Source organism: Diaphorina citri, unplaced genomic scaffold (genome assembly GCF_000475195.1).
Source record: "Diaphorina citri unplaced genomic scaffold, Diaci psyllid genome assembly version 1.1 scaffold535, whole genome shotgun sequence".
NCBI classification, from domain to species: domain Eukaryota; kingdom Metazoa; phylum Arthropoda; class Insecta; order Hemiptera; family Psyllidae; genus Diaphorina; species Diaphorina citri.
In genome coordinates, this window is record NW_007377969.1 from 12,143 (window position 1) to 30,711 (window position 18,569).

Below are 18,569 nucleotides of genomic sequence, written 5' to 3' on the forward strand. Positions count from 1 at the left end.
ATTTTAAACTTGGTAAGCATGTAAGCATCCTTGTACTGGTAGTATCTATTCTTTATGAGCTTTAAGGTACCTACTTATTACTTAGAAGGTATACTTACCTACCTTCTATAGGTATAGGTTGTACAGCCTACCAAACAGTGGATATTTAGTATCTACCTACCTGATAACTATGAGCATTATCCAATAATCAGTAGGTACAGTAGAACCTCGATTATATCAACTAATTGGGACCGAGGGTAGTTGATATAATCGAGGTTCTGTATAAAAGTTGATATAATTGAAATTCCGTATAAAACAATGAAACTAGGGCCAAATTGAGTGGTACAAAAGAACAAAATAGGGAAGAAATACCTTTTTATTTTTAAATTAAGTCTCATTATTTGAACAGTTTCGATGATCTGTTCCTCTGATACAGTAGGCTTTTCCTTGAAAGATAGGGAAAACCCCGATTTTTGGAGTTGGTATAATAGAGAGTTCCTCCAGCAATCTCCGTGGCCGAGTGGGTATCACACTAGGCTTGCACGCAGGAGGTCCGGGATCGATTCCCGGCGGGGCCGAGGTTTTTTTCGGCTCTGTGCTTGGAGTTCGGGGTGCACTCAGCCTCGTGAGGACAATTGAGTAGCTACTTTAATCGAGTAGCGACCAGTGGCGGCTTTACCAGAGTAAAAAGAAAAATTATAGATGTGTCAGAATTAGTACAGGAGGCTCTTAGTAGTGCTGTGATACAATAATTAATAGCTAAAATGCTAATATAATAGGCACTAAATTCTGGTTATTCTCTAGAATTAAGCAGATGTCTATTATTTTGCAATTATTCATGGAATGATTTGGCATCAGCTAACGTATTTTACGTTTTTAAATTGAAATTTTATTTCGTATTTGATAATGGCAATAAGGTAAGTAATGGTAATTTCATTTGATCTTGACTTTGAATGGTAATTTCATTTGACCTTCTTCTGTAGAACCTGTGGTAGGAAGCATAAATTACAAATGATCATTAGATCATTAGGTACATGAAGATGACACTTTAGGTATAATTTCAATTCTGAATTTCATTACATCTCTGAAATTGGTATTGGTAATGTTAAGTGATTTCATTAGATCTTGACTTTAAGCCCTCTTTTCTCTATTTCTCTGGAAAACACATAAATTACAAATGATCATTAGATGACACTTCAACATTTGTGCCAATAAAAAATCCCGGGAAAAACACTTATTATTTAGTTATTACTCGTATGTTGATGTTTTTCATTTATATCTATGCTGATTTTCCCATAATTGCGACGTATAATTTTTCAAACAATGGTAGCTATTGCTAAGTACCTACTTGGAATCTTCGAAAATTGAAATTTTCCCAATGTGTCATGCATTAGATAGTTTTCCTGTAAGATTGTCTAATAAATTAGTTTGTATCTGGAAAGTCACTTATCAAATATAGAAAACTTGGAAAACATTGTATGCAGGTACCATTATTTATTTATCGATCTTTGATCATTGGTAGATGATCGCACAAAGCGACATGAATCTTCAAGTTATGATATAGTTACTTGGAATAATTGAAATTTTCCCAAATGCCTTTCAGCCTAGTCAGCTTGGTTGTTAACGCGTCTGCCTTGTAAGCGCTAGGCCGCGGGTTCGATTCCCGCCCGAGGCGGATTTTATCCTGAACGGATAATGTTCGTTCCCGGAACGACTGACTTTCTCCTATCCTGTCCTCCTTCTCTTTTCAATTTTGGCACAGTAAGACCTTAGCAGTTACAGTTCCCCCTGTCAAACCTCTTGGAAACGCACCTTAACCCTACCATGCGCAAGATAACCGATTTTGCTCAAATTTTAGTATGTTATAGGTCTTGACGAGTACAAAAAGGAAACCAAAGACTTATTATTTTTATTTCTTTAAAATAAAACGTAATTTTTCACCCTCTTTTGGCCAATTTTCAAATTGTGCCAGATCTGGCACTCTGCGCATGGTAGGGTTAAAGCTGTTTCCACACAAAGTAGACGCGGTTGATCGTCGCCGACTGAAACCGTACACTACCTCGACAACATAGATTCACCTCGTCGTTGGACGGCGTCGACCATGTGTGGACACTCCTTAAGACTGTAGACCAGGACCTCGATTCTGCTCTTACAACAATCACATGGCTGTGACGTACACATTTCCTATAGAGTACCACTGACCACTGGTATCCTGAGTCGTGTTAATATTAGACATTGCCTTATGTAGGTAGGTATTGTTCGGACAGTTCTAATGGACAGGGTGCGATAGAAGACTTGGGACACAGTGGAAAGTGGCTCTCGGTAGTCGGTAGCTCAGTGGGCGGTCACCCGTTCAGATACCAACCAGGTACAACGTTGCTTAACTTCAACTATATCCAACGTGTTATAGGTTATAGCCGTGCCTGACTACAACAAAAAAATCTCATCTTCTGACGATGCTTTGGGACAACATTTTTCTGGATTGCCAAATCCATTTTTATTTTAAAGGCAGTTAAGGTAGAACTGTTGAGGTTTTAGTGACAAAACTTCTAGACCCCATTCAGCGACAAGCTACTCACCTCAGACTCTCAGACAGTCTGAACGGCCAAGTAAGGCCCGCCTATTGCCGAGATGCTCACTCATCCGGATATTAACCACGCGCAACGTTGCTGTACCCAGTATGTACGAGTAAGTTGTTGTACCCCGTATGTAAGTTGTTGTACCCAGTATGTAATATAGTTGGTACTCAGTAGAGTTTATTTTTATGTTTTGTTCGGTGTGAGTGAACAGTGGATTTGAGTTTTTTTTTTTTTTTCATTACACAAAGTTCTTTTCTAACCAAGGTCAGAAATTTTCAACGTAATTTCCAATTTCCAGGTCCAAGATTATTAACCGACCGAAGCAAAGTCTGGGAGTAAATGTAAAGCATAAAGGCTTGTCCACACTACTGGCGAAATAAATTCTGGGCGCCCTTGTGAAGCATTACTACCATAAGGTTCGTCCACTAAGTGATTCGATGTCAACGACTAGAACTCATTTAAAGAACTGAAGTAGCCGAATGTAAAGCATAAAGGCTTGTCCACACTACTGGCGAAATAAATTCTGGGCGCCCTTGTGAAGCATTACTACCATAAGGTTCGTCCACAAAGTGATTCGATGTCAACGACTAGATTTCATTTAAAGAACTGAAGTGCCAGCCTAGTTAGCTTTGTTGGTAGTGCGTCTGCCTTGTAAGCGCTAGGCCGCGGGTTCGATTCCCGCCCGGGGCAAACTTTATTCTAAACAGATAAGGTTCGTTGCCGGGACGTCTGGCTTTCTCCCATCCTATCCTTCTCTCTTCGATGTTGGTACAGGATCTCCTTTGTTACAGTTCCCTCTATCTATCCTGTCTTCCTTCTCTCTTCGATTTCGGGACGATAAGACCATAGCAGTTACAGTTCCCTCTGTCAAACCTCTTAAAAAAAAGTCGCTAGGCCTGTGTCAAGCTCACGGAAAGTGAGTACAGGTTCGATTCTCGCCAGGGGCAATCTTTATTCTCAACAGATAAGGTTCGTTCTCGGAACGGCTGGCTTTCTCCCATTCTATCCTCCTCTCTTCGATTTCGGTATAGGATCTCCTTTGTTACAGTTCACTCTATCAAACCTCTTTTTTTTTTACTTTCCTTATCCTATAGGAAGGAAAGTAATGTAATCGGGTCAAATTTTCGATGGTCAGTTTTTAGTGCCAAAACACGTTTTGAGGTCCCTAGGGCCTAAATTCAAAGTTTCAGCCATTGGTCCGTGTGTGTGTCTGTCTTATTATTATAAATTAAAATCAAAATCAAATCATGGTATCTTTGTGGTAAAGCAGAGAGCTTTCTCACAACTTTGTGGGTATCACAGTATTACAAGTCTTTCATTTACTCAATCATCATATTTATTATCGCTCGTCTCTTCGACTTGTAATGCCGCCACTGGTAGCTAGTCAATTGTCCTCACGAGGCTGAGTGCACCCCGAACTCCAAGCACAAAGCCGAAAAAACTTCGGTTTTTTTCAAGTCAGCTTTGATAGGTAGATATAGTTATCTACACATTATGTTTGTATAATTGTATATTGTATAACAATAAGAATAATGGTTTATTTCTTGTAACTTAAACAATGTTATTATTATTATAAATTGAAATCAAAATCAAATCATGGTATCTTTGTGGTAAAGCAGAGAGCTTTCTCACAACTTTGTGGGTAACACAATCATTTACTCAATCATCATATTTATTATCGCTCGTCTCTTCGACTTGTAATGATGCCACTGGTCGCTGGTCGCTACTCGATTAAAGTAGCTACTCAATGGTCAATGGTCCTCACGAGGCTGAGTGCACCCCGAACTCCAAGCACAAAGGCGAAAAAAAACCTCGGCCCCGCCGGGAATCGAACCCGGACCTCCTGCGTGCAAGCCTAGTGTGATACCCACTCGGCCAAGGAGGTTGCTTTATTATTATAAATTATTACGTACGTTTTATTTTTAATATACTCCGAGAAGTTACACTGCCTGTTGGTACAGAGATAGAGTTAATGGTAACTAGAAGATCATTGAATGGTTTAATTCTTACAATAATAGCTATCAGATAATAGTTATGTACATGCTATAAGAGTGATTCCGAAACTGAGGTACCTACCGTGGGTTCTGATCCCATATTCCCATAGGTGATGTTTGTGCAAGATCAATTTTAGAAAAAAAGGAATTTAATTGTGTTAAGCATAAATGCTTGTCACAAATGTCGTTCCCTGCTTAATGCACTCCGCTAAATTTTATGACTTGACTTGGACTCGAACCACCAACCTCCAGATCCGAAGTCCACCGCGCTAACCACTGCACCACTGAGGTTGGTAATTTTAGAAATAAACCCTCTACCCTCAAAACAATAAAGAAAAAAAAAATCATTTGGACTTTACTTATAATGTGACTTTTTTTACTAATTGGCCTGATTACTAGAGCTAACACCAAGTGTATCCTAGCTAGTTTTCATAAATTGCTCATCAAATCAATCATACTACCCATAGCATGTTCTATTAGTCCCGTAGCATGTCTGTGGTGATGACTCTCATCTGTTTATCGAGGAGCTGTTGTAACCTTATCGTTATAGGGTTTATAGGAAATCTGATTGGTTGGTTTCAAACTGTTTAGCCAATTAGATTGCTCAGTTTAGCGGGAGCGTATGCCGTGACGTCAAAGTTTACGATTTACCGGCATTTTTTTAATCGATTTATCTCGGGATCTAGAAGTCGTAGAAGAAATAGAAAAATTCCGTTGGTCCTCATTTTTCCTGTTCTATGACTTTGAAACATCACCCAAGTAAGCGCAACTGATCTATTCCCGCCTGGGGAGAGCTTTATCCCAAACAGATAAGATTTATTCCCGGTATGGCTACCTTTCTTCTATCCTATATCCTCCTCTCTTCGTTTTAGCGAGGATAAGGCGGATTTCACATCTAGACTGCAACTTGTAGTATACGGCAGTTTTCATGTTGATGGCTACATAGTCTTATGGGCCTGTTCACACTTGAACTTAAAGTTTATGTGTGAACAGGCCCATAAGACTATGTGGCCATCAACATGAAAACTGCCGTATACTACAAGTTGCAGTCTAGATGTGAAATACATTAATACACCTTAGACTTGCAGTTCCCTCTATCTTGAGGACCACTATCCACTATGATAGAGAGAGAGTCTTTCTCTTTCCATTTCACTTTAATTGTTGTTTAATTGAATCCAATGTGAGGCCAGTTGTACAAGAAATAATCCAACAGTGTAGTTGTACCGATGCGCGACGAATTGTAGTTGTACCGACGCGACGCGCGACGAACTGAAGTTAAAATTGCAAACAGAGAAAACCTATTCACCAGTGACGTTCACGACCTTTTGCATAAGTCCACTATCTACCTCCTGTGTAAACGTGGACAGTGATAAGTACATATCACTGTCCACGTTGTACACGCCAACCTCGGTGGTGTACCTAGTGGTCAAGGCGCTCGCCTGGTAATCAGGAGGGCGTGGGTTCGATCCCAGCCGAGTGTTTTTTTGATATTTTATGTTTTTTCTTCTCTTTGCAAATTTTAACTACTCACACTAAGAGAGGGGTCTCTCTTGTTTTGTGTGCAGCAATTCTTTCTTTAGTTTTCCTTAAGTGTTTTCATTTGATTTTTATTCATTTGATCTTGACTTTAAGCCCTCTCTTTTCTCTACTTCTCTGGAAAACACATAAATTACAAATGATCATTAGATGACACTTCAACATTTGTGCCAATAAAAAATCCCGGGAAAAACACTTATTATTTAGTTATTACTCGTATGTTGATGGTTTTCATTTATATAGGTACCTATGTAACCTATGCTAATTTTCCCATGATTGCGACGTATAATTTTTCAAACAATGGTAGCTATTGCTAAGTACCTACTTGGAATCTTCGAAAATTGAAAAAGTAAAGGGACTTTTCAGTCCTATGCGAGCAGTATAAATAAGCACTATTATTATTATTATACCTACTACTTGCTTCGGTGGGGAAGTATCTAATCAAGACGCTCGCCTGGTAATCAGGAGGGCGTGGGTTCAATCTCAGTCGAGCCCGAGGTACGAAATTTTGTCCTCAGTATTGTTTAAGTATTTGACGACAGTAATAGTAAAGGGTGCTATTCGAGCAGTATAAATTCTGTGGCCTAGTGGGTACTCTAGGTAGCTAGGTACACAGGAGGTATCGAGTTTGATTCCCGACAAGATCGAAAGATTTCCTTAGAACTATGCTTAGAATCTAGGTTGCAATCAGCCTTGTGAGGACAGTTTCAGATTTCGTTCAACTGCCTCACAATCCAGAGTACGCATGTTCGAGTATTGTTCTGGCAGGCTAATACGCGCAACATGGGCTTCGTAATTACCTATAGTACCTATACAGACATGAATTGAAAAGAAGAAGAAGAAGACAAGGTAAGTACCTATTGTATTGTTTGAAAGCAATTTCCACTCTCCATAAAGCTTGAACGAGACTTACACACCGAATGTCCCGGGTTCGATTCCCCGCCGAAGTAGAGAAAGAAAAAGCAATCAAAATAAGCCGTTTTCTCGTGGACAGAGGTCAAAATCGGGTCTGTCAGATTTAACACACACGGAAGAATTTCTGACATCATATCAAATTGCAATAAAAAAAATACATTTTTATTGATTTACAGGCAGGCAATAGCAGAATTTTGTTTTGGTACCTACTTATATAGCCTATATTTATGTATCTCTAATTTTATTTGAAATCAATTACCTTCCTCTATTTACTTCGAATGTGTACATAACACCAAGGCTACATTATAATCCTACATGGTGGATGAGTTTTAGGTTTTGAAATCCGAATTCCAGATTAACAGTCAAATTTAAATTTTAGATTCCTAAGTAATCACATTAACAATTTTATATCACCACTAGAATAAACATTTCTTCATTCCTGTATATGCGTAGCAACACCTTTACGCAATCGGAAACTATCAAAATGTGTAAATCCATGACCACAATAATAGTAGTAGCCTACTGCTGGAGTAAAGGGACTTTTCAGTCCTATGCGAGCAGTATAAATAAGCACTATTATTATTGATTCACACAATGTTTCCACCTTTTCTTCGGCCTCCCTCGCCCTTTTCTCTCCCTCACTTCCATTCTCTCAACTCTTTTCCCTAGCCTAATAGATTGGTAGTGTGTAGGGGCCCTAATATTAATATCCTAATAGTTATACTTAACCGTCATCGGACTTATATCCATGTCTTTGGCATATGGGATATACGATAGGGGTACTGGGTATAATAACCCAATAGACGCTCTAGTTGCGTACAGAACGATCTCTGACACATGCACGATCGGGAAAAGGAATTTTAATCATGTTGAACATAAATGCTTGTGTCACAAATTTAACGTCGTTCCTCGCTGAGTACAAAGAATACACTTGGTTAAACTTCTTCACTCGTTCTGGGCTTTCAACACAGCAACGGGTGTCCACGATAAAGTCTTGGACACGAACATCTCTGACAAACCTATTTAGTTATCATTAAGTGAGGACACATTTACTAAAAGTTTCATGGAAATTTTCATCAGTGAATGGTTTCTTCGAATTAAATTGATCCTTATGAATATGATCCAAATTACTTAATTCAAATTGAATGATCAATGGATTCAAATTAAATTACATCTGAATATCTGATGAGGGTCATACTACGAGATAGGCAATGGGCATGATCTCTGACAAACCTATTTAGTTATCATTAAGTGAGGACACATTTACTAAAAGTTTCATGGAAATTTTCATCAGTGAATGGTTTCTTCAAATTAAATTGATCCTTATGAATATGATCCAATAAGTTACTTAATTCAAATTGAATGATCAATGGATTTAAATTAAGTTACATCTGAATATCTGATGAGGGTCATACTGCGAGATAGGCAATGGGCATACTACGACATAGACCCGTGTGAAGTCCAATTCAGCAGATGTTTCACTGCTACCAAATTGGTTGTATGCTACTTGCGTAAACCATTCTCAGGTTAGATCACCTAATTAGGTACATATTCTCCAATTTGCGTATCATACTAGTTGCGTAAACACACGTACGTTACCTTTCTATGACACCATTTTCTACCTGACATGTTCTCGAACGAGTTGGTCGCAATCAGTAAAATCCGCTAACAGATTACAGATCTGTTGATACGTTGCTACTAGATGTGATTCATAAATCATAACTTCGAAAGGTTACTAAATATCTTGGATCTTCGCAATGAAGATACCTACATATTATGTATTAACCGGTTCATTTAGCTTGAAACTCTAAGATAGCAACTTGTGTAAGATGCTCTGCACAGTCGGGATCCTATGCTAGACTGAAAGTTTCGGCAGTAAAACTGCGCGGGTAATGCGGCCAAATCTCGCGGGATTGAAAAAGGTGCGGGATAGGTGTCATTGTATCGTCCCGAAATCGAATAGTGAAGTCAGGACAGAAAGCCAGACGTTCCAAGAACGAACTTCATCTGTATATGCCTAGGTGTACGGGCAAACAGCCTTAAAAGTTGGGTTAACCTTAAACGAATCTACAAGTTTGGGTTAACTTTATACGAATCTAGAAGTTTTTCTTTCACATAGGTATCACAAGCAGACGTTCCAAGAACGAACTTCATCTGTATATGCCTAGGTGTACGGGCAAACAGCCTTAAAAGTTGGGTTAACCTTAAACGAATCTAGAAGTTTAGGTTAACTTTATACGAATCTAGAAGTTTTTCTTTCACATATCACAACTTAATCCTGCTAGACGTCATCTTTTCTCCGCATGGACTGTTCACTGAATTATCGCTGAGGATTTCAGGCCGAGATAGCCTTGAGCTGTTCAGTATTCAAATCTCAAGGTAGCCACAGTACTGGAAACACCTCCTTATGAAATAAATACATTTTTTTTTTTTTTTCATTTGTCTGCACTGAAATGCCACACTAAGAAGTCTGGGGTTTGAACCCGGACTCCTTGATTTGCAGCTTTGCTTTGCAGCTCATTAGGTCAATTTTGGAATTGCTCGGGCCTTTCCAGGGGCTTGTTAGAGAAGTTCTTTCGTAGATTCGTAAAAGCTCAGTCCAACTTTTAGACCTGTTTGACCCTACACGCACGCCTCAGAGTGAGCTTTTTGTGTACAGCGCGGCGTTAAGCAATGAGATTTCTTTTCCTGTAAGTTTAGTTTCGTGGACCATGTTAGGAGCGTCAGTGGTAGAGAATCCAATCCAGGAATCCTGAGCTAAAATGATTCAATCCCGGGATATCGAGCTAAAATGATTCAATCACGGGATATCGAGCTAAAATGATTCAATCACGGGATATCGAGCTAAAATGATTCAATCCTGGGATATCGAGCTAAAATGATTAAATCCTGGGATATCGAGCTAGATTCGAATGATCAATTTTTCAATCCCGGTACCATTGGTGACTACCGCACCCTGTCATACAGACATCAACTAATATCGATTATGATTACGCAGAAGCACAAGTGTAGACTGTAGAGTGATTTCATGTATGTTTCTGGCATTGCACACACATTGGCTTGCATCAGGGTATAGAGGTGTCTACACACGACACGTCCATCAGTCCAAATGGACTAAGGTCAAACCCTATCGTCACGCCGCTTCGTGTGAAATTCTGTAGTTAACGGTGGACCAGGGCTGCCCAACCGGTTGATCGCGGATTGATTCCAAGTCTGGCTTGCATCAGGGTGTAGAGGTGTCTACACACGACACGTCCATCAGTCCAAATGGACTAAGGTCAAAACCTATCGTCACGCCGCTTTTCGTGTGAAATTCTGTAGTTAACGGTGGACCAGGGCTGCCCAACCGGTTGATCGCGACCAGCACACCCAGCAGTGTTTGAACCTGGCAATATCATCTTACACACCCGATTACTCCAAACTTGCGGACCAAATTCAGTGTCAGCTCAGAGTTAGGTAAGTCGATAACAAGACTGTATTGAAAATATCGATCTTCCTCCGAAAAGGTTGGGCACCCCTGCGGTAGACGCAGTTAACTCTGTGACTGTTGGATTTCACGTTCAAAACCCAGGATCAAGCCCTGATTGCGCCGCTCTTACAGGTCGTCTGTCAACGACTTGTCATGTGTCCGAAGTCTGTAGCCAAAATTAATTGCTCTGAAGCTACACAACCAACACACCCAGCAGTGTTTGAACCTGGCAATATCATCTCACACACCCGATTACTCCAAACTTGTGGACCAAATTCAGTGTCATCTCAGAGATAGGTAAGTCGATAACAAGACTGTATTGAAAATATCGATCTTCCTCTGAAAAGGTTGGGCACCCCTGCGGTAGCGGTAGACGCAGTTAACTCTGTGACTGTTGGATTTCACGTTCAAAACCCAGGATCAAGCCCCGATTGCGCCGCTCTTACAAGTCGTTACAAGACGTCTGTCAACGACTTGTCATGTGTCCGAAGTCTCTAGCCAAATTGTGGCCAAAACTAATTGCTCTGAAGCTACACAAACATCACGCAAGAAAGATCTCTCTGTTCCAAGTTTTTGACAAATAAAGTACTAAGTAAGCCCAAAGCCTAGCGCTTACAAGGCAGACGCACAACCTTTCAATCTAACTTGATTTGACTCGGATCCATTTGAACATGGGATAATGGACTGAAGTCAAATGGATTGGTAGTGTGTCTGTGTCTTTTTGTCTCTAGCCTTTTCCTACTTAAATAGGGTCGGCGTTTCTTCCAGGCAGCCCATAAGGTAGGTATGTAGGTACCTCATCTCCTGATGAAATAAATTGCTCATCAAATCAATCATACTACCCATAGCATGTTCTATTAGTCCCGTAGCATGTCTGTGGTGATGACTCTCATCTGTTTACCGGGGAGCTGTTGTAACCTTATCGTTATAGGGTTTATAGGAAATCTGGTTGGTTGGTTTCAAACTGTTTAGCCAATTAGATTGCTCAGTTTAAGAGTTAAACTCAAACCAGGTTGAAAGTCAGATTAGCCAGCCTAGTAAGCATGGAGGGTAGCGCGTCTGCCTTGTCTGTAAACAGATAAGGTTCGTTCTCGGAACGGCTGCCTCCCTTTCTTCTCTAAAGCCCAAATCAAAGGTTAACCTAACCGATTTGATCCAATTTGGTGTAACATGTTTTTCAGAGAACATTTGCAGCTCCGATATAGTGATGTCATCAGAGCTGATATTCAAAGAAAACAAGGAAATTGGAACGACATCGAGAGGGAGCAGAGATACAATGATCGAAATTGGTGGAGAGGCTTCGTACATCGACCCGTCCCATGATGGAACGATTATGGATTGATTTGCAGCTCATTAGGTCAATTTTGGAATCGCTCGGGCCTTTCCAGGGGCTTATTAGGGAAGTTCTTTCGTAGATTGGTAAAAGCTCATTCCAACTTTTAGACCTGTTTGACTCTACACGTAGACCTCAGAGTGAGCTTTTTGTGTAGAGCGCGGCGTTAAGCAATGAGACTTCTTTACGGGTAAGTTTAGTTCCGTGGACCATATTAGGAGCGCACAACTTTGTGGGTAACACAATCATTTACTCAATCATCATATTTATTATCGCTCGTCTCTTCGACTTGTAATGATGCCACTGGTCGCTACTCGATTAAAGTAGCTACTCAATGGTCAATGGTCCTCACGAGGCTGAGTGCACCCCAAACTCCAATGGTGGAGAGGCTTCGTACATCGACCCGTCCCATGATGGAACGATTATGGATTGATTGATTTGCAGCTCATTAGGTCAATTTTGGAATTGCTCGGGCCTTTCCAGGGGCTTATTAGAGAAGTTCTTTCGTAAATTCGTAAAAGCTCATTCCAACTTTTAGACCTGTTTGACCCTACACGTAGACCTCAGAGTGAGCTTTAGTGTACGGCGCGGCGTTAAGCAATGAGACTTCTTTTCGGGTAAGTTTAGTTCCGTGGACCATATTAGGAGCGCCAGTGGTAGAGAATCCAATCCAGGAATCCTGAGCTAAAATGATTCAATCCCGGGATATCGAGCTAAAATGATTCAATGACGGGATATCGAGCTAGATTCGAATGATCAATTTTTCAATCCCGGTACCATTGGTGACTACCGCACCCTGTCATGCAGACATCAAACTAATATCGATTATGATTACGCATAAGCACAAGTGTAGACTGTAGAGTGATTTAATGTATGTTTCTGGCATTGCACACACATTGGCTTGCATCAGGGTGTAGAGGTGTCTACACACGACACGTCCATCAGTCCAAATGGACTAAGGTCAAAAAAAATGATTCAATCCCGGGATATCGAGCTAAAATGATTCAATCCCGGGATATCGAGCTAAAATGATTCAATCCCGGGATATCGAGCTAAAATGATTCAATCCTGGGATATCGAGCTAAAATGATTCAATCCTGGGATATCGAGCTAAAATGATTCAATCCTGGGATATCGAGCTAGATGCGAATGATCAATTTTTCAATACCGGGATCAATGGTGACTACCGCACCCTGTCATACAGACATCAACTAATATCGATTATGATTACGCATAAGCACAAGTGTAGACTGTAGAGTGATTTAATGTATGTTTCTGGCATTGCACACACATTGGCTTGCATCAGGGTGTAGAGGTGTCTACACACGACACGTCCATCAGTCCAAATGGACTAAGGTCAAAACCTATCGTCACGCCGCTTTTCGTGTGAAATTCTGTAGTTAACGGTGGACCAGGGCTGCCCAACCGGTTGATCGCGGATTGATTCCAAGTCGATCGCGACCAGCACACCCAGCAGTGTTTGAACCTGGCAATATCATCTTACACACCCGATTACTCCAAACTTGCGGACCAAATTCAGTGTCAGCTCAGAGTTAGGTAAGTCGATAACAAGACTGTATTGAAAATATCGATCTTCCTCCGAAAAGGTTGGGCACCCCTGCGGTAGACGCAGTTAACTCTGTAACTGTTGGATTTCACGTTCAAAACCCAGGATCAAGCCCTGATTGCGCCGCTCTTACAGGTCGTCTGTCAACGACTTGTCATGTGTCCGAAGTCTGTAGCCAAAATTAATTGCTCTGAAGCTACACAACCAACACGCAAGAAAGATCTCTCTGTTCCAAGTTTTTGACAAATAAAGTACTAAGTAAGCCCAAAGCCTAGCGCTTACAAGGCAGACGCACAACCTTTCAATCTAACTTGATTTGACTCGGATCCATTTGAACATGGGATAATGGACTCAAGTCAAATGGATTGGTAGTGTGTCTTTTTGTCCCTAGCCTTTTCCTACTTAAATAGGGTCGGCGTTTCTTCCAGGCAGCCCATAAGGTAGGTATGTACCTCATGTCCTGATGATGAGGGTAGCGCGTCTGCCTTGTCTGTAAACAGATAAGGTTCGTTCTCGGAACGGCTGCCTCCCTTTCTTCTCTAAAGCCCAAATCAAATAAACGGTTAACCTAACCGATTTGATCCAATTTGGTGTAACATGTTTTTCGCTCTTTTTTATGGCTTTCTTTTAAGTGGCAGGGTTCTCCTAGAGGAGCTCTTCCACCCAACCACTAAATTTTTCTTTCACTGTGAGCCCTTCAAGATATTTCACCAGGGAAGTTTTGAATGCCCCTCTAGACTTTGTGAGTCTCTTATATCCCTATGAAGAGAATTCCATAATCTGCTTCTTCTTCCTCTTAAAGAGGTTTGATAGAAGGAAGTGTACCTAACTGCTATGGTTTTATCGTCCAGAAACCAAAGAGAGAAGAAAGACAGGATAGGAGAAAGCCAGCTGGGCCGATTTTTCGAAGGTCTTTAGTGATTTCTGCAATTGTATTTCTTGCAAATGGCTCATTTTAGATTGGATTTTCTGTGGGAACCATATCCCAGCGCGCACGACATGCGCATATATGCATTGCTAAAGAGCATAAGGAAAATAATAATAATTTAATATTGTGAAAACATATTTCTATATTTCTAGTTCTAAATCTTTCTCCGTAACGTAATAAACCCGTGTGCTGTTCACACCAGAATTTTATTTTGCAAGAAAGCCACGAAGCAGATAAATATCGGTGTATTGTCTATTGTTACCGAACTTCCATATCTCACGCTACGTTGAAGCTGGAATAACTCTGGGCAGTCGTAAGTCTAAGTCTAAGACTAGCGAAATGAGAAATAGCTACACCAGAAGTAAACGATCAGACAGGGTGTCCTAGACAAATACAGAAATGATACCGACTGAAGCTCCTTCTACCTTAGGCCCGCCGTAAACAGGGTTGCCAGATGAAGTTATTAAAAAAGCCCGAATTTGCTCTTAAAAAATCCCCATTTTTCGCCCCATTTTTTCCCCAAAATTTCTTGGCCCCAAAAAAGCCCCAAAAACATTTTTTGGCCCCAAAATGGGGCCAGAAATCCCCAATCTGGCAACCCTGGCCGTAAATTGGAAGTGTAGCCGTGTTACTTTGTAGCACGGAGTCTCGCGATGTCGCCCGAAAATCCAAACCTATGAATCTTCTCAAACTATGGTCGTGCGATTTAGGTCTCCTAGTCTTACACCCATATTTATGAAGAAAATGCTGGCTCTTAAGTTCGTGCTAAGCCTTGCCAGATGAAGTTATTAAAAAAGCCCCAATTTGCTCTTAAAAAATCCCCATTTTCAAAAAAAATCCCCATTTTTCGCCCCATTTTTTCCCCAAAATCTCTTGGCCCCAAAAACATTTTTTGTCCCCAAAATGGGGCCAGAAATCCCCAATCTGGCAACCCTGGCCGTAAATTGGAAGCGTAGCCGTGTTACTTTGTAGCACGAAGTCTCGCGATGTCGCCCGAAAATCCAAATCTATGAATGTTAATCTTTTCAATTATGGTCGTGCGATTTAGGTCTCCCAGTCCCAGAGTGTGAGAAGTTTGTATCATTTTCATAGGTTTAAGTTTAAGTACAAAGGATACACCTACTCAGGCGGTATCGCGCGATTCAGCTTCTAGTGAACGGTAGTTAGTCCTTGACAAAAATGTCCAACACACATCAGGAAGGCATTTGATTGGTCAATTTTGACTTGAGACTGATCTAAGAACGATCATTCTTGTTCATAAATACGAGTGTCAGAAGTTTGTATCATTTTCATAGGTTTGAGTACAAAGGATACACCTACTCAGGCGGTATCGCGCGATTCAGCTTCTATTGAACGGTATAGCTAGTCCTTGACAACACATCAGGACATGGCGGACTGGGTTAATAGCCTTCTATTTCTTTCACAGGCCTCCTCAGATAAATCATCTGCCCATTAGATTTAAATCAACTGCCCATTAGATTTAAGGCCAAACTGGACAACGGAATTGGGTTTTCCCCTTTAACTTTCGAATAGTTTGTCCGATTTGGATGAAATTAAACGAAAATATCCAACAAAGGTGGATAGATTCAGAGTTGGAATTTCGGAAGAACCGTCACAATATGGCCACCCTGTAGACTTTGGTACCCCGGATTATATCAGCATACAAACAGATCTACATAACTAAGATACTCAAGATACATGCAGAAGTTTGTATCATTTTCATAGGTTTGAGTACAAAGGATACACCTACTCAGGCGGTATCGCGCGATTCAGCTTCTATTGAACGGTAGTTAGCTAGTTAGTCCTTGACAAAAATGTCCAACACACATCAGGACATGGCGGACTGAGTTAATAGATAAATCATCTGCCCATTAGATTTAAGGCCAAACTGGACGATGAAATTTGGTTTTCCCCTTTAACTTTCGAATAGTTTGTCCGATTTGGATGAAATTATACGAAAATATCCAACAAAGGTGGATAGATTTAGAGTTGGAATTTCGGAAGAACCGTCACAATATGGCCACCCTGTAGATTTTGGTACCCCGGATTAAATCAGCATACAAACAGATCTACATAACTAAAATATTCAAGATACATAACTGAGATAATATTTTAGGAAACTGGAAGTTTTCCGGTTGGCTGCGCGGAGGTTATTGCAATATTTTTTTAATCTAAACTCATATTTTTGATCCGTTTATCTAGTTTTTCTCTCGGAGTGATGGTCTTTCTCTTAGATAGGCAATATTAAATTGGTAAGTTAAATCAATAGGAGACAGCCTAGTTAGCATAGCACGCCTTGTAAGCGCTAGGCCGTGGGTTCCCACCAGTCGTTCTGAGAACGAACCTTATCTGTTTAGGCTAGAGTTCGCCCAGGACGGGAATCGATCCCGCGACCTAACGTTTACAAGGTAGGCGCGCTACCGTTCAAGCTAATCAGGCTTGCTAAAGAATGTTCTATTTTAAACCATACACGCCAGCCTAGTTGGCTTAGTTGGTAGTGCGTCTGCCTTGTAAGCGCCAAAAAAAAAAAAAAAAAAAAACATGCACGATCGGGAAAAGGAATTTTAATCATGTTGAACATAAAATGCTTGTGTCACAAATTTAACGTCGTTCCTCGCTGAGTAGAAAGAATACACTTGGTTAAACTTCTTCACTCGTTCTGGGCTTTCAACACAGCAACGAGTGTCCACGATAGTCTTGGACTCAAACTGCCAATCTCCAGATTCAAAGTCCACCACTACACCACTGAGGTGAGTCATGTACTCTGGTAGAGATCAGTGAACAATTCATTGATTCAGTGTAAAACGCAATGCTTGTTGTTTTCCCATGTCGCAAGATCAAACATCTATTGTAGGTAGTCCTCTCTCTATAATCTATGATCTGTCTACTTCATCTAACTGAACAGCACGTGGAGTAAAAGATGGCATTTCTTTATCTCCGAGAGAATGATCAAACATCTATTGTAGGTAGTCCTCTCTCTATAATCTATGATCTGTCTACTTCATCTAACTGAACAGCACGTGGAGTAAAAGATGACACTTCTGTATCTCCGAGAGAAAGACACCGTTTCCGGTACTTGTACTTACCCAATAGGTATTGGGGAACTTTGTAAACTTGGTTATCTATTAGGTACCCTTAGATTAAATAAACTTAGCGAGAGAATGACACCGTTTCCGGTACTTGTATGTACTTACCCAATAGGTATTGGGGAACTTTGTAAACTTGGTTATCTATTCCCCTTAAATTAAATAAACTTAGTAAATTTGGGTATTCCCCGTAAATATATGAATAAATAATTAAATAGGTACTTCATTCTGAGTCTGGAACCAAATCAGATACGATGCCAGAATTTTAATGTTTTCATTTCTATTTCAGTCGCCGACACGAGGTTATTTCGGTGTAAAGCTGCGTCCACACATCTACGGACGTCGACCTCGAAACCATGTCCACACTTTATTTATCATTTTTAGGATTCCATATCGGTACACCCTAAATTTCTATAAAAAAAAGGAGCTGCACCACTTATTTTGTCTCTTTCTTTTCTTCCTTCCAAGAGGTTTGACAGAGGGAACTGTAACAAGGGAGGTGTCATCGTATCGTCCCGAAATCGAATAGTGAAGTCAGGACAGAAAGCCAGACGTTCCAAGAACGAACTTCATCTGTGTATGCCTAGGTGTACGGGCAAACAGCCTTGAAAGTTGGGTTAACCTTAAACGAATCTAGAAGTTTGGGTTAACCTTAACAGAGATAAAACTGAATGTTAGTAATCCTAGATTTTAAGCGCCAAAATTTCAAAATCTATTTTGCATAAATTGCATTAAGCTATGAACTTGCATTAAGGAGCAACACGTTTTTATTTATTGGCACTCCAAGCAACAAGGCCAGGTGGGTGCAACAAATCTACATATTTAAAGGATATTTAAATCTTAACCGGTAGTTTACACACAAAGTACCTATATTATTAGCTAAATTTCCTTTTATTAAATTAAATTTTGCATTTAGCATAAATGCTCGTCACAAATGTCGTTCCTCGATCGTTAAATTTTATGACTTGACTTGAACCCTCAACCTTCAGGTTGAAAGTCCACCGTACACTACACTACTGAGGTCGCCATTTTTTCTATTTTTAAATACATAATGGCTTTTACTTCTTCAAATGGGCGGTCAAAAGATTTTACATCACGCTTAAAATGAAGCGAATTTTTCACCCTTCCTGAGAATGATCGATTTTGGCACTGGGGGATTTACCGACATTCAGTTACTAAAAAA